This window comes from Danio rerio, chromosome 16 (assembly GCF_049306965.1).
Source record: "Danio rerio strain Tuebingen ecotype United States chromosome 16, GRCz12tu, whole genome shotgun sequence".
NCBI classification, from domain to species: domain Eukaryota; kingdom Metazoa; phylum Chordata; class Actinopteri; order Cypriniformes; family Danionidae; genus Danio; species Danio rerio.
The window spans coordinates 33,128,513-33,151,375 of NC_133191.1; the positions used below are offsets into that span (position 1 = coordinate 33,128,513).

Genomic DNA, 22,863 nt, shown 5'->3' on the forward strand with positions numbered 1-22,863 from the left:
CGCTGATTGATAAAGGCACTAAACCAAAAAGAAAATAAATGAATGAATGATTTCTAATGTTAAGCAAAAGAGATGAGGATTGATTACATGATTCCATTTCTATACTTTAAAAACTGCCAGGTTTATGCAATCCAGTGAACTGTTGGGTCAAAACATGTAATTCAAATTTTATTTAAAAAAATGTTGAGCTTGTTCATATTTAAAACAATGTTGAGTTACAACATCCCAGAAGATTTTAAAATTCACAGTTTAAAGCATGTAATTATTTTTATTAGGCTAAATAATTATATTTTTATTAATCCAATAGTTTTCTTATGTAACAATGTGTTTTTTCAGTTCAACTTTTTGTTGTGCTGTGTTTTTAAGGTCTTGGGTATCATTATGTGATGTTTTTATTTTTTTATTTACACACTACAGGAGTCCTCTCCAAAGTTTTTCCTAGGGCTTCTAGAAGTCTCGGACGGGCTCTGCATAAATGCATTTTCAAATGTTCGCAGTCCTCTTCTTTTTTTTCTCTACATTTGTCAAGGACGAAGGTGAATATGCATACACATGTCGTTTCGGGTCAGGAATCCCATGTAAATTGCATCAATCAGACAGCGCCCTATTGTCATGCAGATGTACGTAGTGCGGAAAGGCTCCGGTGAAGTATCGCTACAAGATAAGTAGAGTTAGATAGAAGCCTATACACCGAGTGCCTGCCAATCAACAGCATTGCAAACAAGCCGGTATGTTTGGCGTATCTGAATATGATTAAGTCGAGCCGTTCGGGGCAGATTGAAAAAGATTGTCCAGATTGTCTCGTCAGATTGCACCTCTGTTTTCCCGCTCTGCGTTTGCGCGGGGTTGAGCGTGTCAGTTATCACGGCGAGCTTGGGAGCCATATTGCCAGGCTGTTCTACAAATAGCCGCCTCTACGAAAAGACTCACAGATGTCAGTCTGCGTTTGCACCCTTCCTTCCTGCTGCGTCTGGTTTATCTGTCAGCAGCAGGACGCACCTGAGGAACAGTGAGGTGTCATCGTAGCTGTCACCTGTGGGAGCAGGGAAGCTTTCCCCGCCGTCCCGTTCTGCCTTTAATTGCTGTCACAAGAGTGAGGAAGGGAGGGCTGGCGTCCCCTGACAGCCTAATTAGTCTTCTGTAGTGCGGCTCTGGGCAGTAAACAGAGACAGACTCCGATGTGTGGGTCCATAGGCGCACCGGTTCGGCGGTGATGGAGGAGTGGGAGAGGCTCCTGGTGTGTTCGGGATCATCAGACCTCTAACACCCTTATTAATAGCTCGATCCATCCTACTGCTTTGATTTCATTAACACAGTGTCACCTCGAGGCCCCAGTCAGGTCCACCGGCATTCACTATCCTCACAAATGCACACACACACACACACACGCTGACCTCCCCCCCTGCTGTACAAACGCTCATTATGCAAGGGACTCATTATGCGATTATTAAATACATGGTCTTGCATATGTGAATGCAGTTGAATGTTGATTAGATTCAAGTAGGATTTCGGTTTCACTCGTAGGTAAACTGAGTGATGGGGATTTCAATTTGCAAGGGGAACAGAAGGCTGTTGTTTATTGAGGTAGCATATGGACGATTTTTTGATTAATCGCTGAAATAACTTCAGACGTCCTCTTGAACTGCATTACTTGACTTGGCAGCACACACAGAAGGCGTTGGTGAGCATTGAGTTAAATTTGCAGATTTATATTGTGCGCATGACTTAAGGTAATGTGCGGGATTATTCGTTAAAATACATTCTGTCCTAGTTTAATCAGAGACAGCGGTGAAAGGTAATCTGCGACGGGTAAATACTGTTGTTCTAGAATTATATAAAAACATTGTTGTGTTTCTTAAAGAGCCCCTATTATTGGTTTTTGAAAATGACCTTCCATGCAGTGTATAACCCAGCACTAATTGAATGAAAACATCCTGCTGAGGTTTGAAGGGCCATGAAACACCCCTCTTTCAGTTTAAATCTACCTCAGAATTAAAAAAAAAATGCTCCGAGATGGGCGTGAAGCTCTGTGAACAGAGGGGGGAGTGGGCGTGGCCAGCAGAGTAAGGTAAAAAAAAGGGAGGGAACAACTGTTGTCTGTCGGCTCACAAAATGAGACACAAACTATGAGAAGACGCATGATTTTATAGTTTACAAAGTTAAAATGCAAAGAAATAAACAGTAATTAATTTAATGTCCTGCTACAATTGTTATTTGTAATTTTGTATACCCATAACCAGAATTTGTCATATCATCATATGAATGCAGACACAGTGGATAGCAGTACAGCAGGTCTCATGGCCTATCTATTCCAACCATTAACCCTGTCGATAATCTTGAGGATTTTAAACATAGGCGAAGACAGCAGCACAGATATAGGCGATGTGTCTGAATGGTAACAAACTCATTTGATAAAAGACAAAGTCTGACATTCTCCAATTCTCATACAGCTTTCTCGACAAAAAATGCTTGCTGCAAACAAACAGCTTTGCTGTATCAGCCCTGACAGATTCAAGAGAAAAACATGCAACAAACCCCGTGGATCATGGAAATAAACACATACTACCCGTGACATGTGCAAACACAGTCTCACCCAGTCATTGGGTCTTCTCATAGGATAAGAAAACTCCGCAATGAATAATAATAAGAAACCAACGCATCATCACTTCATCATCAGATTTGCTATACGTCACCGATGTTGATCCCGCCCCAAAAAATATTTTAAAACCAAATAATAGCTGACAAAAACTCAAAATGATCCAGTTTTCCCAACAATTAAAGCTGATGAGTGCCAGCATTTTCTTAACTGATACTCAACACACCAAAATCTGTTAAAATCTCAAAAAAAGTACTCCAAGGTGTCTTGAACCTTTAAATCTGAAAGAGCACCGTATTTAAAACTATTGATTTTTTTAGTCAACTCAGACTCGAATAAATAAATCCTGCTTCGATATATCACATCACCAAATATGCAGTGCTGGATCCAGTAAAACGTGAACGTGCATTTCCCTTCAGTCACTAGTGGAGCGTGGGGGATCACAGGACTGATTATGACACAAAGATGACAATTACTGACAGATGGAGAGTCAGCTGTGGGCAATAAAGGATTAAAGTTAATTTTCACACCAATACCACAGTATAGCCAACGATGTACTGTGTTTGCTCCTGTCATTTTTCTTATTTCTGCTACAATAACCTACCCTGCAGCATGGGATTTGCCGATCGTTTGCTAAAAGGAAGAAGCAGTAGAGACTATTGTGTATGGAACTTTGCCAGACTTTGACAGGGACTTTGTCAGTAACATATAGACCAGTTTCTTTTTCCTCCGGATCATAGCATGTAAGTGTAATTAAAATTGTTTCCTCGTTTTGTGTAGTTTGCAAAATATGTATTTCTTTGTGCGTGTACTTGTGTGCATGGCTTGTAATCACTTATTTATTGTAGATCAGCGCTTGTACTATATCTCTCAGGTTAAATCTGCATGAACCCATTCACGTATTGCGTCCAAAACCAAGTTGAAAACGCGACGCGCCCTTCTTCCTTTACCGATTTAAATGCGTTTCTAAACTCGCGCCCATCTGCCGTTGGTCTTTGCTATGGCCACCATCAACTGTTCCTCACATGTGCAGTGCAGTCACTTTTCAAAATATTTCAACTTTTGCCACTGTGTGGATTAATACTGAATTTGTGTCGTTGTTATTACTTGGGGTTATCATTAAGAGTATAGTAATATGCTGGTGTTTAACTACATTGCTTTAATTCATTCTTGCATTGGGCTCTCACAAACTCTTAGCTACTTCATAGTCTTGCGTTGAACCCAGTCGACAAATCACAACAGACTGGTTCATGGAACCAATCACAACAGATTAGCCTCATGCAAAGACTGGGTTTGGGAACAAATGAATCTCTGAACAAATCAGTGTGATTGGGAAAATCAGAGTGGTTGGGAAAATAAGGTAAATAACTAATAAATGCATATTATAAGACAATATAATATGCATGTTTTTTGACCTCAAAACCAAAATATGACCTTTTAAAATACAAAATTAGAGCTCCTTTATGTATGTTTATTTTGTTACATTAAAGGAGCTGTATACATGGAATTCAGAAACCATTGTTAATAAGGACACCAGTGGCCATTAAGTGAACTGCAGCCAGGTATTTGTACACACGTGAAATACACTACATAGGATTGAATTTGATTAATTACCCTAATATTCATTCCTTCATTCATTCATCCATTCATTAATTCATTTTCTTGTCGGCTTAGTCCCTTTATTAATCCGGGGCCGCCACAGCGGATTGAACCGCCAACTTATCCAGCAAGTTTTTATGCAGCGGATGCCCTTCCAGCTGCAACCCATCTCTGGGAAACATCCACACACACATTCACACATTCACACACTCACACACGCACACACGCACGCACACGCACACACACACACACACACACACACACACACACACACTCATATACTACGGACAATTTAGCCTACCCAATTCACCAGTACCACTTGTCTTTGGACTGTGGGGGAAACCGGAGCACCAAAGGGAAACCGACGCGAAAGCAGGGAGAACATGCAAACTCCACACAGAAACACCAACTGAGCCTAGGCTCGAACCAGCGACCTTCTTGCTGTGAGGTGACAGCACTACCTACTGCGCCCTTGCTTTGCCCATTACCCTAATATATGTATGCCATTTTTTTTATTCGTTCACTTGAGAAATAACAAACGTCCAAACGCTGTTCAAAAACTAGTAATAGGGATAGATAGAGATAAACCTGTCAGCTCACAGCAAGAAGGTCACTGGTTTGAGCCCCGGCTGGGTAAGTTGGCATTTCTGTGTGGAGTTTGCATGTTCTCCCAGTGTTCGCATGGATTCCCCCCACAATTCCAAATACACGAATTGGGTGAGCTAAATTGTACGTAGTGTATGTGTGTATGTCCTGCTAAATATCAACTTAGACATAAATGGCCTTGGGAGTAATTAACGGACAGTTTACCCAGTTATGAAAATTCTCATGCTTCAGTTTTTTCAAATCTTTATGAGTTTATTTCTTCTGTTAAACGCAAAAGGAGAAAAAAAAATTTGGACAAAAGTTGGAAGCCTGTAAAAATTGAAACCCATATTTACTTTTCCATACTAGACAAGTCAATGGTCACAAGTTTTTCCACTTTCTTTAAAACAAATTTTTTCATGTTAAATTGAAAAAGAAAACTCATAAAAGTTAGTTATCACGGTAACACTTTACAATAAGGTTCATAAGTTAATGCATTTACTAACATGAACTAATCATGAACAACACATGTACAGCATTTGTTAATCATAATTGAACATTTACTAATGCTTTATTAATAACCAAGTCCATGCTTGTTAACATTAGTTAATGCACCATGAGTTAACATGAACTAACAATGAACTACTGTATTTTCATTAACTAACGTTAACTAACATGAACAAATACAGTAGTAAATGCATTGTTCATTGTTTGTTCATGTTAGTAAATGCATTAATTAACATTAACTAATGAACCTTATTGTAAAGTGTGACCGTTATCACTTGGTGAATAAATAATGAGTAAATTTTTGGGTGAACTATCCGTCTTATGTCTTATGAGCCAGCTTCATTTCCTGTGAAACACACAGCACAAACACATTTCTTTTTTACTTTTATTTATTTATTTATTTTTTAATGATCCTACTACTGACAACAACAGCAAAATAAATAAATAAATAAATAAATAAATACACTAATTATTTAGATTTCAGAGACTTTGAAACATCTGGTATGAAACAGAAATTGTGATTTGAAGTAGGACTATCTACGACTTTTTGGTTTGAAAGCATCACTATACTGTATTTTTTTCCCAATTCTATTAGAGAAATGAGAGCATAATTCTGGAGTCCTTAAATTGGCCTAGAAAGTACATCACAGCCCAGGAATTGGGCCACTAATGTCAGAGGAAGGCAGACCACAAAAAAGAAAAAAAAGAAAGAAAGAAAAACCCAGACGGCTCAGAGACCCAGAAGCAGATATGCACTGACCCTTTCTGCCCTTCTGTCTTCCAAAAAATTCTCCTTTATTATCATTTATGTGCCCCAAAGTTCCCCAGTCCTGTCAGAGAGAGGAAGAGAAAGAGGGAGCAATTGATGCATGGATTCAAATTACCATAATTGTTTTAACTCACTTAAACTAGACAATAATGTGTGGTTCTTCCAAGAAACAAACAACGTCCATGTTACCGTAAACTGCATTCGCATAACAAATCATTGCAGGAACATGCCAATGCTGCTTAGTCAGATGAAGACGATCGGCTTTGAGGAGCTCATAGTGGATGAAATTTAATTTTGACATTGAGAGATGAGGGGAATTTAGATTTGGTCCACCAAACTGTTCTCCGGGGTCAACTCATTTTCTTCAGCTATAGGCCTGGCAAGATGCGAAAGCAATACATTTGCAGAGCACGTAATTTAATCCCATACATCTTAACGGAGAGCTGAAGGTGACAAAACAAACTTGTTGATATGTTTACAATCGGTTTTAGCCAGTTCCAGAATCAAGAATTTTTATTTCTTGTGCATCAGAAAGAACTTGGACTAAAATCGTTGGATTATTGTTTAAAACATGATAGCTATTTGGCGAACAACTGCAATGTTCGACAATCATTTGTTAAACATTGTTTAAAAGGCACATCTTTGCAAGTTTTAGTTCCTAGGAGAGTCGTTTTTCACGTGGGGCTGGCTGCAGAATTGATGTTTTATGAATTGTGAAGGGGTTGGAAGTAACAGTATGGGAGCAGATTTGACTTGCAGATGGCACAGAGCCAGTTGCGCCCCATTGGATGATTGACAACTTCATACTATGCCGTTGCTCTTCACTGATGCTCTTAGAGCTTTCGATACTAAACAAGGACATGTTTTACAAATTTAGAACAGTTTTAGCTCTCAAACCTATTGGTAATTCCAGATTTATTCTGCTAAACAAGACTGAATAATTTTATGTTGAAGTCACGACAGTATTTAATACTTCTGTGGTTGTACATGTGCATTTATCTTTACTTGTAGGACATTAAATATGTTAATTTAAAGTAACTGAAAACTAAACTAAATGAAACTAAACTACCTGACAAAAATCTTGTCACCTATCTAAGTTTTAAGAACAACAAATAATAAGTCTTCTAGTTGATCGTTTGGTATCAGAAATGGCTTATATGAAAGGCAAATGTCTTAGATTTCTTTTATTTTACCAAAATAAAATCTGATCATGCCTTGATTTTTAATGATTTAAATAGGACAATAAGGTCTGACTTTGCTTAGACAAAAGTCTTGTCACTTCTGTACACTTGCACAGTACAGAATATGAAGTCATGGTGCATTGGAAAAAAAAAATAATATTGTGTATGACTCCCATGAGCTTGGAGGACTGCATCCATACATCTCTGCAATGACTCAAATAACTTATTAAAAAAATCATCTGGAATGGCAAAGGAAGTGCTCTTGCAGGACTCCCAGAGCTCATCAAGATTCTTTGGATTCATGCCTCTTTCATCTTACTCCAGACATGCTCAATAATGTTCATTTCTGGTTACTGGGCTGGCCAATCCTGGAGCACCTTGACCTTCTTTGCTTTCAGGAACTTTAATGTGTAGCAGGAAGTATGAGAAGGAGCGCTATCCTGCTGAAGAATTTGCCCCTTTCCTGTGGTTTGTAATGTAATTCACAGCACAAATGTGTTGATATCTCAGGCTGTTGATGTTGCCATCCACTCTGCAAATCTCTCGCACACGCCCATACTGAATGTAACCCCAAACCATGATTTTTCATTCACCAAACTTGACTGATTTTTTGTGAGAATCTTGGGTCCATGTGAGTTCCAATAGGTCTTCTGTAGTATTTGTGATGACTGGGATGCAGTTCAACAGATGATTTATTGGAAAAATCTACCTTCTGTCACTTCTAAATGATCAACTAGAAGTTAAGTTATTATTTGTAGCTCTAACAACTGAGATCAACGACAAGTTTTATCAGGCAGTGAATCAGTTCATGCTGAAATGAGCTTTAGCTTATGTTTATTGTTCATTGTTTACGTGAATAAAAGCTTAAATTAAGTATGTTCATCATATAAAGCAATCATATCTTTTCAGACTTGGATTATACTGCTCTAATCTATATTATCTACAGTAGTCAACATTTGAAGTGAATCAAAAAAAAAAAAAAATTTTATTATCCTAGGACAAGTATGGGTGTTGTTGAATAGCTTTAGGACAAGTTTGATGAAAGGTTTGATGAAGGTTTTGATTCACTTTAAATGTTGACTACTGTATGTTTTGTATATATTTATATATCATTATCTATATTATGAAGCATTGAAGGGTGGATGGATTAGGTGAACTGACTCATTGAAATTACTTTTTTCATTTGTGTTCCAAAGTAGAGGAAATTTCTAGCGTTGGGATTGATGTAAGGGTGAATAAATCATGACATTTATTATTCAAGTACATTGTAATTTCCATTTGTACTAATAATTAGCCATTAAAACATTAAGTTAAAAGCATATATTATGCTTGCTTGCTGTAATCTTAAGTAGTTTTATTAATTTTTTTTATTTAGTTTTAGAAAAAAAGAGACATTACGAGAAACGTACATTATCGGTACCGGAAATAAAAACATAAATACAGTGAATAAAAAGTATTTCATCCCAAAAATTTCTAAAATGAACTGATGGTTGATTTCTGTGAGTTGTTCTGTAAAGAAATATGTCATTCATTCGGTTCTCAGATTTATTTATTTATTTATTTATTTATTTTTGTTAAACATTTTACAAATTTACAAACCTTTTCATTATCCTTGTCCTCAGCCCAATTGAACCTACAACTTTAATAGTTTTTTTTAAATACTAAACATTAACATATTTATTCAGAAAAAGATTCTTCATATATAGCAAAGTTTATATACAGTATCATTTACATCAATTATTAAAAACATGAAAATATTAATATATTCTGTAAATAAAAACTATTTTACAATTGTCCCCAACTTTCTGTCAGTCCTGTTACATTTGCATTAAATTTAACATAAAATGCATGCTATATGCCTTTAAGGCTATTGATATTTGATAGAGGAGGATTTTTTTTGAGGATGACAAGTTGAAAGGTTTAAGCGAAAATATAAGTTTCTGGTAGAATGTCCTATAGACTTTTTTTATTCATTCATTAATTTTTTTTCGGCTTAGTCTCTTAATTAATCTGGAGTCGCCACAGCGGAATAAACTGCCAACTTATCCAGCATATGTTTTACGCAGCGGATGCCCTTCCAGCCACAACACATCACTGGTAAAGACTTGTTTTTAACCTATTACACTTATTTTATCTGAATATGGCCGTATTTAAACTGAAAAAGTATACCAACTTTTAATTAAATTAATAATCAACCAATATATTAATCTAATAACCCTAGTCCTAAAATAACCTTACCCTTATCTGTCAAAATCGTATATTTCTGGCTTACACTGCACTAAAGATCTTTCAGAATTTCCCATTTTCTTATTGCTTAGTAATTACCCACACAATTAAACAAAAAAAGGCAAATAACATATTGAATTAAACATGACCTTTTGAAGTAGAAAGATCCAAATAGTGTTTTGCAGTCAAATTAATTCCAGTCAACTTTTTTTAAATGTTAGAAAAATCATTACAAGTCATTTCATTTATTATTAATTACAAGCATTAATAATAAATAAGCTGCCATTCACCAATGCATTATTTTCACAGTTGCTATTTGGGGAATGTTTATACAGTTAAAGTCAGAATTATTAGCCCCCCTTTGATTTTTTTTCTTTTTTTAAATAATTCCCAAATTATGTTTAACAGAGCAAGGGAATTTTCACAGTATGTCTAATATTTGTTTCTTTCTGGAGAACGTATTTAGGCTAAAATAAAAGCAGTTTTTAATTTTTTAAAAACCATTTTAGGTAAAAATTATTAGCCCCTATATTTTTAGTCTACAGAACAAACCATTGTTATACAATAACTTGTCTAATTACCCTAACCTGCCTAGTTAAACTAATTAACCTAGTTAACCCTTTAAACGCCACTTTAAGCTGTTTAGAGCTGTCTTGAAAAATATCTAGAGTCAATAGATATAGTACATAGTCAAATATTATGGACTGTCATCATGGCAAATAGGAAATAAATCAGTTGTTATAAATGAGTTATTAAAATTATTATGTTTAGAAATCTGTTAAAAAAAATCTGTTCTCCTTTAAACAGAAATGGGGAGGGGGGGGTTAAACGGGGGAGCATTTTGTACAGTAATGTTAGTATGTTAGTAGAAAATGAACTTAAAGTGAACAATTGCCTGAGTTTTACTTGAACCCATTTGAGGTAAAAAATCAAGGACATATTTATTAGAAATTTCTAGAAGTATTCCAGCAGGGATGAACGCTCATGTCAGCACTTTTTGATTTGATTGGATTGGATTTGATTGAATTTGATTAGAGCTGAACCAACGAACCGCAGGTAATGTTAAATTTTTTGACCTTGGAGAATTTATGATATACTGCTTAATAAAAATTCTAGCATTAAAAGGACAGTCAAGGTCAGACAAGCTGCCTTGCAATTACACTGTTCTTACAGAATGTGCTGTATTTCACCAACATACATTTGTAATATACTGTAAGCTAAAATAAAACATCCATAATTATTGCAACACAGCAAAACTCGTACTGATGAACCAACCATCTGCCAGGTCAGTCTGAATGTCACTGAAACAGAACATGATGCAAAATAGAAGACCCATGTTTTACAGTACTGAAAAGTTTTCTTAACTCGATGTGCGAAATTCTCTTGTCTCAGCTGCCCTTGAGTGTCTTTTCTCCCTTGAGGCCACAAGACATGCACAAGAGATCACAGACTATTGAATATTTCATGTTGTGTCTACTTTGTTCATTGTACATGCATTTTTAAACTTTAAACTTGTTCTTGTATGGGTTTTATTTGACTGTTACTCTTAGACTGCTCATGTTATCACCTATTGTTTAATCACAGATATCTTAGCTTTGTTTCTTTCAGTCATATGATTTCTTAAGCCTGAGACACACCAAGCTGACGTCAAAGAACTATTGGTGATGAAAAACGACTAGCAGTCTCTATTGTCGTTTCACAAAACGAAACCTGAACAAAGCAGTGTTTACATACCATTTTCAAAGTATTTTGTCAATCACCACAAAGGGCTTCGCTCATGCAAATATGTCTGATAATCTGATAATACATATTGTTGGCAAATATTTAAGAAATGCGATAAAGTGACAACTGGCTTTTAAGTGTTCTATCTTTACTTGAGTTGTTTGCTTAGTTTCGTCACTTCAGTTTTGTTTTCGCACTCTGATTTAACAGCCAATCAGACTTAAATTCAATAAATAAATCTGAATTCAATAGCTTACGTTTTGATTTTTTTTAGTGATTAATTATTAACAATTTCCAAACAATTTATTTATTTATTTATTTATTATTATTATTATTATTATTATTATTTTTATTTTATTTTTTTGCTGTTTTAGAACTTACATCAGAATGGATCATTATACTTTCCATCATCTTTAAAATAAATATTGGTTGGTGGAAACTTGTTTTGCTAAATACAAAAATTTAGATGCTGAAAGCTTTAGATAGATTGACAATTATTATTAACGAAATATCACATTGTTTTATGTAAATTTCATCTTGATGAATACAGTTAATTTGCACTTATGAAGTTTAGAGAGTGTTTTAATTACTATTGTACAATAAAATAAAAATTTAAAAAATGCAACATTAGCCCTAAATACATTACTGGAGATTGCGAATTATGTAGCTAGAAGAACGTATGGCTGCATTTTGTCTTTAAAACGAACGATACAGGGCTGTATGATGCCATTCCTCTTCTCGCTTATCAGCTGACCGCTTACAACCATATGGACATATGGTAACATACTGTATGGTTATCAGTTTGCCCGGTAGCTTGACATGTACATACTTGTGATGCAGAGTGGAGTTGACTGTGACAATGAGGTTTGAGTCTGATAAAGAACGATTCCAGTAAGCAGGTAAGACAAAAACAAAAGCCAAAAATTAAACAAACTAACAAAATAACAGTGTGAGAATGTGGTAAAATCAGAAAATGTGGTAAAAATCAGGCTGCCCTGAGGGCTTTTCTTTTTCTGAATTGCTTTTGAAAACACTGCGGTACAGTTTAGAAAAGAGGGTGTATGGGTCAGTCTGTGTTTTTTATAACACTTGGTTTTATTGGTTGGGTTAAGGGATAAGCTGGGGGGGGTCGGTTAGTCATTCAGTAAGTAAGTTAGTCAGTCGACAGCGGCCTTTGGTGGATTTACGTGAGAACAGAGGGTGCGAATGACACTTGCCAGAAAAATTTGAGAACTGAAAAGCGTACACAGCCTCTGGCGGATTCATGAAAGCAAAAACTGCAAAAAAAAAAAATCTTAGCTACTGGGATGTATTTTGCTCTCTCCAGAAATGTATATAGGGGGTACGTAATCAGAATAAACCTGGGTTACCTACACTTTCACATTCCTTGCTCACTGAAGACCCTATAAACATTTGTTACAGAAAAAAAAAAACTAATTACAAAACAAACTTTCTTCAATATTTTATTCTTGTTGTAATTCTTTTAAATAATAGATTGAGGAATACTAAAAAGGTTCATATCCAACCAAAGTCCCTTTCAAGGAAATTCCGTTCACCCTGTGGCCATATTTGCAGTGCCTCTGGGCAGTTCATCCAAGACTAAATTCTTTTATGATCGAATAGGGGAATCTCAGAAACTGCTCGCTAAACTCGTACTGTATGTCATCAGCACAATCTGAAGATGCATTATTGTTATTGCCTATAAACACTAATTCCATTTAAAACGTTATTTTCAGTTTGCTCCAGCTACTGCGCATGTGCAAAGATGTCACAACACCAATCTCCTTTATGGCTGTTTCCATGGTAACCAGAGGATGAGGGTTACAAACACTAAAAGAATAGAAGTGAAGCTCTAATCAAAAACCAGAGGAGGATGCTGGAACAACACAATATGTGATGGGATGTCATTTCTCCAGCACTGTACAAAAATGCAAGGTTTTACACAATTCATTCATCTTGTCCCAACCCAATTCGATCAAGTTAACTATTAACAATTAAGTGGATTAAACAAAAAATATATATATATATATATATATTAAGTTGTTCCAAAAAATCTCATTAAGTAAGTAATTTGAAAAAGGTTTTCCAGTATTGGGTTGTAGCTGGAAGCGTATCCCCTGCATAAAACATTCTCTGTAAAAAAATGTTGGGTTCCACACAATTTCTTCATGTTGTACCAACACAAATCGATTTTAGGTTGATTTTAAACAATTAAATTGACATAAAACAGTTAAGTTGTCCCAAAAAAATCACAAGAATTGTGTTGCTTCAGCTCATTTTAAATAAACAGTTTGAACAAGCAGAAAAAATCTTTTTTTGAGTGTATATGATGGAATAGTTGGTGGTTCATTACGCTGTGGCGAACCCTAAAGGACTAAGTCGAAGGAAAATAAATGAATTAATGAATGAAGAATGAATTTGAGCAAGCAGAAAAAATATTTTTTGAGTACTGTATGTCTAAATCAATGCCGGCAGGCAGTAGGCACCAAATAGCAGAGTTTGTCTTAATGATCGAGCAAATCCATATCGTTGATGGATTCATATATACCCTATACCTGTTTTATATATGCCCATACCCATACGACAAATAAATAACCATGTTTAACGGTATAAAAACTAAAGATTGGCAGTTTTTACTGGATTTTCTTTGCTGTGGTGACCATACCAAGCGTTGCACTTTCCCTCAGGTCACTAAGGGGTTAAACCCTAATGGGCTGACAGCAATAAAGCACCACATAAAAAATATGTGACTGTTCTGAACTGCATTAACTGATACTGATCAACGTTTTCTGTAAAATAGCTTTAAATGTCCTCATCTGCTAAATGGAGCAAGGAATTAAGTGGGATTGAAGAGGGATTAGAATTTAGAGAGTAAACTGCACTGAGACAAATGTGTTGAAGTTGATATGATAGTAAGATGTCTAGCTGGTGGAGATTAAGATGTGTCGGTTACTAATGTCGTTTGTGGATTCCTTCAACATTTTTCTCATCGTTGGGATGTACTTCAGGTGTCTTGTTATTGAAAATTCTTCTATCATGAGGAATCACATCTTGCTTGATCTTTTGAGATGAAAGCGTTCACTTTGAAAACACGCAGAGTTACAGAACGCAAAACTTCCTTGCTAGTGAAATACAGTAAATGATTTATTGAAAGCTGATAAAAAAAAAGTCTCGTTTAGTTTTTTTCACAACGTTTTGATGTCAAACACATGCAAATTCATTTCAACACAGCCACCCACATACATGCCAGCAATACCTTAGTTTTTATAAATGCTGCCTGTCCGGTCTGAATAAGGAAGCAGGAGAAAGTAAAATAGAAACTGTTATTCCAATACCAGTTATTCTTATAAAAGTTTAATGTGGGAAAGTCTGTCAAACCTTGTGTTTTTCCTGACTGCGACACCTGCCACTCTGCATATGTTTCTCGGGAATTCCTGCTTTAGGAAAGGCTGGCTGACAAAAAGCATTTTCCTGATCATTACAGTCTTATTTTAGCAGTTTGAGTATCATTTTTAAGGAAAATGTTGTGGTTTATGGAGAAGGTATTTAAAATGGGCTTTAGGGCATTTACACAAAAGCATTTTCCATGGTCATTCATTTACACAACAGTGCTATTTTAAAAGAAAGAGTTTTAAATTGATACCATTATCATTTCAATGTAATCCACAAAAATGTGATTTTGTGAAACCATGTGTCATCTGCTTGTCTACGGGAATTGTTTTAACAGCAGTAATTTCTGTGCACAAGCATTAAAAAAATGCCTTTTTCAGTTTATTTGTTGTACTATGAACATAGCTACATATGGTACAGCATACTATAAGGGAGCAGCACATCCAGAAGTTAATATATATTCTGCCTCATGTTGTTTCAGAGCTGAATGGTTTTCTTTGATCTGCTGAACACAATATATTGAAAATGTCTTATTGTTTTATTGATATACTGTATACCACATGCAATGACAGTCTCTTGTTTTAGACCCATTGGCTTTGCATTTTATTGAACAAACACAGTTTGGACATTAATCAAAATATCTTCTTTTGTGTTTTAAGAAAGACAAAAGGATGTAGTGGTTTGGGATAACCTGAGGGTGTTTGAGTGGTGAGATTTTCATTAGGAGTTGAACATCCCTTCTGGTGTTCTTGCTTGAAAAAATTAAATAAAATTTTTATAAAAATGTAAATATTAGATGAAAAAAAATCTAACATTTCAAATATGAAAATATGATTACATACGAAAAATTTACCAACTTAAATTAAAATATATTAAAAAAAACAGTAATTAATAAATTGAATGCATTTTAATGCATATTTTTGTTTAACCTAAATTAAAATAAAGTGAATAATTATTAATTAATAAATGTATTTATTTGAATTAAAATAAAATAAATAATATATTTTAATAAAAATATACAAAACATATAAATAGTATATGAGAAAATATCATTAAAAATAAATATTAATAATAATATTACTCAAGTTTAAGTTGCAGTATTACAATTACTTTAGCTAAAATAAAATAAAATGGGTTAAATGACATTTTAATTATATAAATAATAAATAAATGAAAATACAAATAAAATTATATGAGAAACAACAACAATAATAATTGTAATATTAAACATAATAATAATAATAAAGTTTAAGTTGCAGTATTAGTTTTACTAAAACTAAAATAAAATATAAATTAAGGCTTAATTTGCATTAAAATAAAGTAAATAATAAATAAAAATACAAATATTGTATGAGAAACAAACAACAACAAAAACAACAATAATAATAATAATAAACATAATAATAATATAATACTCAAGTTTAAATTGCAGTACTACAATTACTAAACTTAGAAATATATAAATTAAGGCTAAAAGAATGACAAAAATGCACAGAAAATTAATAACAATTAATGATTACATACTAATGACGATCAAATGAAAACAACAACAAAAAACCTAAGAGATACAGAAAGTAAATGTTCATTCAAATTATTAATAAATGTTACTTCAAAATATTGTTTAATAAAATGATTATACAAAATTAAGATAAAAAAAAATAAAATGAATATTTTTAATGAAGCAGCAGCAGTAGGACCATTAAATTCCAAATGTTCAGAGACCCTTTTTGGCTTTACTAACATAAGACTTCACTAGCGTAATAAACGGACCTCAGAGACAAAATAAAAAGTAAAAAATGTATGACATACCCCCTTTTAAAACACTACTGTGATCAAATTTTAATGTGGAAATTTCACAAACCCAGTAGCATTACAGCTAAATGTGCAGTTTAGAGTGTACGGATGCTTCAAAGTTAACTTTAAAGTTCTGATCAAGGCACATATTCATATTCTCAACAGTTGCTGTGTTTGTTTCTAGGAACAGTCTTCTGGATCACAAACCGCATGATTTGCTACAGCGATGATGACAGAAGCAGGATGTGTAGCCAGTTTGTCTGCATCTGTTTGTGTGCTTGAGAATAAACACAGTGCTGGTCGGTCATATGATAGACCGCATAGCACTTTGAGGTTTGTGTCCGCACTGTTAATGATAGTGAAGAGTGAATGTTAGAAGGAATGTTAACATGTCAAAGGTTCAGTGACTTTTAATGGCTTGAGATGATATTTCTTATTTATATTGAGAGATTGTCATACTGATAAAACGTTCTGTTGGTTTGAATGGAAATTTGTTGGGTTTTGAAGAGATATACTACATTGCTTCATGATTGAAGTATTTGTATGAATGTTCTGAATAACTCATAATGCATTTGAAATATGGATATATTTTGATGTTACCATGTTATTACTAATTCATCATTAAGAATCATTAAGAAGCTCTTTAAAAGTCTAACTTGCACTGAAACGTGCCAAAAATGCTATATAAAAATGCGTGCGTGTGTGTGTGTGGGTATGTGATTACAACTATCCAAATCTATGAAATATGAAGGCAAAATTATAATCCCTACTGTGAAATGTTTATTATTTTTCTAATATTTCCCAAGTGAGAGTGGTATGGTGACTCAGCGGTTAGCACTGTCACCTCACAGCAAGAAGGGCATTGGTTCGAGTTCCGGCTGAGCCAGTTGGCATTTTTCTGGAGTTTGTATGTTTTCCCGGTGTTCGCGTAGGTTTCCTCTGGGCGGTCCGGTTTTCCCCACAGTCCATAAACATGCAGTGTTAGTGAATTGGATGAACTAAATTGGGTGTTTCCTAATGGGTTGTGGCTGGAAAGGAATCCGCTGAATAGAACATATGCCAAAATAGTTGGTGGTTCATTCCACTGTGGCAACCCCTGATAAATAAGGGACTAAGCCGAAGGAAAATGAATGAATGATATTTCCCAAGTGAAAAGAGAGCAAGGACATTTTCATAAGTAATTTCCATAATACTTTTTCTTCTGGAGAAAGTCTTGTGTCTTTTAGTTTGGCTGTAATTGTAAGGTCAATATTATTATATTGGCATACAGTTGAAGTCAGAATTATTAGCCCCCTTTTGAATGCTTTTTTTTCTTTCTTTTTTCCAAATGATGTTTAACAGAACAAGGAAATTTTTACAGTATGTCTGATAATATTTTTTCCTCTGGAGAAAGTCTTATTTGTTTGATTTCGGCTAGAACAAAAGCACTTTTTAATTTTGAAAAAACATTTCAAGCTCAATGTTATCATGTTGTTAGCCCCTTTAAGGTAGATTTTTTTCGGTATAGTCAACAGAACAAACCATCATTATACAATAACTTGCCTAATTACCTTTACTTGTCTAGTTAACCTAATTGACCTTGTTTAGCATTTAAATGTCACTTTAAGCTGTATAGAAGTGTTTTAAAAAAGATCTATAGGATTTCTTTTATTAAAATAAAAGAAATCCGTTATTAGAAATAAGTTATTAAAACTATTCTGTTTGGAAATGTGTTGAAAAAATCTCATTTAAATAGAAATTGGGGGGGAATAAAGAGGAGGCTAGTAATTCAGGGGGGCTAATAGTTCTGACTTCAACTGTATTTAAGAAATCTTTGTTTCTTCTTTTGATTTTCCACAGTTGACTTATTGTAGTTTACTGTAGCCTTTAAATGGCATTTTAAGCTGAATTTATTATCTTGAAAACTACAGTAACTAGTAAAATAGCATGTACTGTACATGTATGATATTAATTTAAATATATTTTTTTAATTAAACTATTATGTGTAAAAAATGTGAAAAAAAAAAATCTTCCATGTAATCCATTAAACAGGAAAATATTTTAACAAAAAATTTTTTAGTAATAATAATAATAAAAAGTTTTACAGGAAGGCTAATACTTTTGCCTTCAATTGTGTTCATGTTAACAAAACAGCATAAAAACAACACATTACTATGAAAAAAACATATTTTCATATAAAAGCACACCCACACACGTATTAATAAAGACTTCATCAATAGACCTCTATCTATTTTTAATCAATATATCTACACTTACCGGCCACTTTATAGTCAGCATCAATACTCAGGTAGGCTGTTGTGTTGACATGATGCTCAACTGGTACTAATGGTCTCAGTGTGCCAAGAAAATATCCCCACACTATGACATCACCAGCCTGAACCACTGATACAAGGCAGGATGGATCCATGCTTTCATGTTGTTGATGCCAAATTCAGACCCTACCATCTAAATGTTGCAGCAGAAATCGAGACTCATCAGACCAGGCAACGTTTTTCCAATCCTCTATTTTCCAAGTTTGGTGAGTCTGTGCAAATTGTAGCCTTAGTTTCTTGTTAATAGCTTACAGGAGTGGCACCCGGTGTGGTCTTCTGCTGCTGTAGCCCATCTGCCTCAAGGTTTGACGTATTGTGAGTTCAGAGATGCTCTTCTGCACACCCTAGTTGTAACGAGTGGTTATTTGAGTTACTGTTGCTTTTCTATCAGCTGGAACCGGTCTGGCCATTCTCCTCTGACCTCTAGCATCAAGGCATTTGCGCCCACAGAACTGCCGCTCATGAAATATTCTCTTTTTTAAACCATTTTCTGTAAACCCTGGAGATGGTTGTGCTTGAAAATTCCAGTAGATCAGCAGTTTCTGAAATACTCAGACCAGCCCGTCTGGCATTAACAACCATGCCAAGTTCAAAGTCATTTAAACTATCTTTCTTCCCCATTCTGATGCTCGGTCTGATCTGCAGGAGATCATCTTGACCATGTCTACATACCTAAATGGATTGAGTTGCTGCCATGTGATTGGCTGATGAGAAATTTGCGTTACCGAGCAGTTGGACAGATGTACCTAATAAAGTGGCCGGTGAGTGTATATCTCTGTATCTCTTCTGGTCAAATATTACAACATAAAGATTGTCTTTGAGTCAGACAGTGAGACGGCACAAATCTAAATTCAAATCAGATTTGGTCTAAAATTGGTATTCAGGGGCTTTTGTTTTGATGATTCGTGACACTTTCTGAATCAGATAAAGTCAGGCATGAGATCAACAGAAACAGAAGCAATTAAAAGGGAGTCTTTATAAAAATAGTCCTGCATTGACAGATCTCTGACCACGCAAGCTGGCGAGGAGGAAGAGAAACGGAAAACATGTTAAAGATTTTGTCAACATCTATTACAGGAGAGTGAGCAGTCAGAGGATATACAGAGCTTTATCCATACTGAATGAATGTGGATTTCTTTCTTTTCCACAGCACTCACCACAGTTGCTGGGCTTTTAGCAAACATCCAACTGCCAAAGGAAATTACAGATAAAACTGTCTGAAAATGCGCCAAACCAACCAAAACCCACAGAGTCCATGAAAAACATGATGAAGCAAAACACAACGATAATTTCTCTGTTTGCACTTAAACATTTTTAAACAGTCTGCCATGTTGGGAGTCATTAATGTTTGTGGTACAACTTGAAGAAGTTCTATTTTCACACTTATTTCTACTACCTTCAACACTTTTTATTTGGTTTATGAACTGTACGTTTTTTAAGAGAATCAGCAATGGCACACATGCATTTTAAAGCTATAATTTGACACTTGCATAGTGAATGTGCATTCTTTTTTGCTTGTGAGTTTTATGTATGACACAGAAGCAAATAACATAGAGGTGAAAAAAAAACATTATGTTCAATAACATCACATGGCCGTGGACTTCAGCATCTGACCACTGCAGAACGCCCAGGTTTTATGGTCCATGGCTAAGCTCTGTTGGAAATCTCCTGTCAAGGGAGAGCTGAGCTCTGTAAAAGTGCCCACTGAACCAAGCTGATCTTCTCTCTACTTTAGTCCTGAAAACCTCTGTGACCAAAACCACAGCTGAATGTTTGCTTGTACATGTTTATATGAGACGGAAGAATTAACTAGGACACAGGACAAAACTGCCACAAATGTTGAAGATATGGTATAATTATCTCATGAAAATTGCGATATTTTAAAAATGTGAAATTAACATAAACCACACTGAAAAAAATCTTTAAATAAAATAAGCATATTTTATCATTTAAAATGTATATATTAAATTGGCAAAACTATAAATTATATAACTAGACCAATATGGAGTTAATCTAACAAAATAACTTATGATAACAATCCAAAAATTACTGCACCCAAATTTATATGTTACAGGAAAATATTAAATACTATTATTTTAAAAGAGGAATTTTCAAGAAAAACAAAAATATCCTAAATTTAGTTGAAATTTTGTAGGTTTTTTTTTTTTTGTAATGAATTATATTTTTATTTTGGGTGTTACGGTGGCACAGTGGGTAGCACAATCGCCTCAAGCAGGTTGCTGGTTCGAGTTTGCCAAAGACATGTGGTATAGGGGAATTGGATAAGCTAAATTGTCCGTCGTGAATGTGCGTGGATGAGTGTATGGGTGTTTTCCAGTGATGGATTGCAGCTGGAAGGGCATCTGCTGTGTAAAACATATGCTACCTGGTTTGGTGAATAAAATTCGTTTTTAATAAATATATCTGTTTAACAAAACTGTTTTGTTCAAATGCGCCGACAATATATATATATATATATATATATATATATATATATATATATATATATATATATATATATATATATATATATATATATACATACAGTATATACAAATTAATTTCCCAGAGATGGGTTGCGGCTGGAAGGGCATCCGCTGCGTAAAAACTTGCTGGATACGTTGTAAGTAATGAATATACAAATTAAATCAAAACTCACTTTAAATTTTTTTTTTCTTTTTTAAATATATCCCGAATGATGTTTAACAGAGCAAGGAAATTTTCACAGTACGTCTGTTATTATTTTTCTTCTGGAAAAGTCTTATTTGTTTTATTTCAACTAGAATAAATTTTTTTTAAAATACATATCAAAAAAAAAAAAACATTTCAAGGTCAATATTATTAACCCCTTTAAAGTATATATTTTTTCGATAGTCTGCAGAACAAACTATTATGTTTAGAAATGTGTTGAAAAAAAATCTTCTCTCCATTAAACAGAAATTGGGGAAAAAATAAACTGGGAGGCTAGTAATTCAGGGTGGCTAATAATTCTGACTTCAACTATATATATATATATATATATATATATATATATATATATATATATATATATATATATATATATATATATATATATATATATATATATATATATATATATATATATATATATATAGTCGGTGGGTTGCTGGTTGAACCTCGGCTCAGTTGGTGTTTCTGTGTGGAGTTTGCATGTTCTCCCTGCCTTTGCGTGGGTTTCCTCCGGGTGCTCCGGTTTCCCCCACAGTCCAAAGAAATGCTGTACAGGTGAATTGGGTAGGCTAAACTGTCCGTAGTGTATGAGAGTTTGTATGAATGTGTGTGTGGATGTTTCCCAGAGATGGGTTGCGGCTGGAAGGGCATCCGCTGCGTAAAAACTTGCAGGATAAGTGGGCGGTTCATAACACTGTGGCGTCCCCAGATTAATAAAGGGACTAAGCCGACAAGAAAATGAATGAATGAATGAATGAATGAATATATATATATATATATATATATATATATATATATATATATATATATATATATATATATATATATATATATATATAGTAAAATGCAAGTGAAATAGGCACTTTAAGAGTAAAAAAAACATATACAGATAAATTAAAACAAATGCCCATTTTTCTTGACATTTTGTTAAGTCTTAAGTCTTATGATGATAAATGACTGATCTGCACAAGAAACTGAAAATTATAGCCCCTCTCTCTCTCTCTCTCTCTCTCTCTCTCTCTCTCTCTCTCTCTCTTTCTCTCTGTCTGTCTATATATATATATATATATATATATATATATATATATATATATATATATATATATATATATATATATATATATATATATATATATATATATATATATATATATATATATATGTATATGAGGAGGAGTTTTTGTAGTGTTAAATGTGCTACAATTCCACAACTGACTTCCTTTTCAGAAGTAAATTTAAATGCCATTACCTCATGCGCTATTGGCCATCAGGCTATTCTGGCCGGCTGTTTTGGATATGTAATGCACTATTAGTCATGTACAAGGATTTACAGTTCAAACAGTTCACGTTTTGGGTGGGACTTGTAAGAAACTTTTAAAGAGAACCATCAAAAACACTCCGGCAGATCCTTATTGGACGGGCAAACTGTCAGTCGCACACCATGGGCGTGGTCTGGGAGCGATCGTTCACAATGTAATAGAGTTTTAGCGC

The 22,863-nt window shown here is 34.4% G+C and overlaps 1 protein-coding gene across 3 annotated transcripts in view; it reads left to right on the plus strand.

Annotated features, from left to right (window-relative positions):
• The window catches only part of lysmd1 (LysM, putative peptidoglycan-binding, domain containing 1), a 314,474-nt gene extending 295,032 nt beyond the window's left edge, over positions 1 to 19,442 (plus strand). Inside the window, exon 9 of one of the 3 annotated variants that reach the window (XR_012391565.1) lies at positions 19,327 to 19,442. The gene's annotated coding sequence lies outside the window, so the exon portion shown is untranslated. Of the gene's footprint in view, positions 1 to 16,553; positions 17,131 to 19,326 lie in introns of those variants that run through there. The other 2 variants (XR_012391564.1, XR_012391561.1) reach the window with 2 other exon arrangements.
• The last annotated feature ends 3,421 nt before the right edge of the window (positions 19,443 to 22,863 follow it).